The sequence below is a fragment of the Penaeus monodon genome, chromosome 15 (genome assembly GCF_015228065.2).
Source record: "Penaeus monodon isolate SGIC_2016 chromosome 15, NSTDA_Pmon_1, whole genome shotgun sequence".
NCBI classification, from domain to species: domain Eukaryota; kingdom Metazoa; phylum Arthropoda; class Malacostraca; order Decapoda; family Penaeidae; genus Penaeus; species Penaeus monodon.
The window spans coordinates 41463591-41464545 of NC_051400.1; the positions used below are offsets into that span (position 1 = coordinate 41463591).

Genomic DNA, 955 nt, shown 5'->3' on the forward strand with positions numbered 1-955 from the left:
TCCTGGTGCGAAGGCAGGAGCGCCTCCTCCGCGCTACACGCCTTCACCGCCTGCAGCACGTGGTTCCTCCAGCCGTAGTACAATGTCCTCGCCCAAGCAACTCGTCATCGCCTGGAACAAGAGCAAGTGACCCTCGGCGCCGACGTCCGCAGAAAATGCGTCAGATATGTCAAGCATGTCATCTTAGATCATCGCGAACAAGTATTATGAAGACTGACCTCAGCTGGCGACCAAACCTACCTTTGAGAATGAAAACTTTTTGGCAAAGCCGTCTCCGAGGGCGCCGGAGACGGCGATTAACAAGATTAGCTGTCGAAGCATCCTGAAAGATACCTCGGTTTGAAACTTTATCATTTAGGATATCACTTCAACCTAAACAAAATGGAATATATACACACAAGGTGGGTCAGTGCGTGCCCCTCACCTGAACCGCAACATTCATCTCTCGCATTTGAACTTAAAAGCATGCAAAGGCACATATACACATACATGTATTCGTATTCATAGAGAAAAAACAACTTTTGAGTCGGGTAATACTAACGTGTACAGAAGCGAATATTTCACAAGCTGCAGTAGACTCTGACCTCACCCAATTGTTCGGAATAACTGTAGCATCGGGCGCGGAGGAACACTATATATACTTTTAACCTCTCAAACGTGCAAGTCACCGTGATACTCAGTGTCACTCTCCCTCGCAACACATGATTTAAGCGGTGCATTTTTGCCGTCTAACATGTCTATAACATGTCTAAGGTCATGTTACAGTGATATTTTACTGTAGAGATATTCTTGTGATAATATAATGTTTATTTTCGATTTGTTCTATTAATCCGTATGTTTCAATATGTCAATAGGCACTAGCACTTGTACGCGCTCACGCATGTATTCATACGCAAAATATCTTTTGCTGTGCCATGCAACTGAAGATGGTCTATGGAAGCACATATGCATCTCA

At 44.5% G+C, this 955-nt stretch overlaps 1 long non-coding RNA gene across 1 annotated transcript; it reads right to left on the minus strand.

Moving 5' to 3' along the window:
- LOC119582178 lies at window positions 1-676 on the minus strand. Its single transcript, XR_005229626.1, has 3 exons — window positions 542-676; window positions 241-322; window positions 1-111 (listed from the first exon to the last, which is right to left on the minus strand). It is a non-coding gene; the product is annotated as an uncharacterized LOC119582178 (long non-coding RNA).
- Between the last annotated feature and the right edge of the window lie 279 nt (window positions 677-955).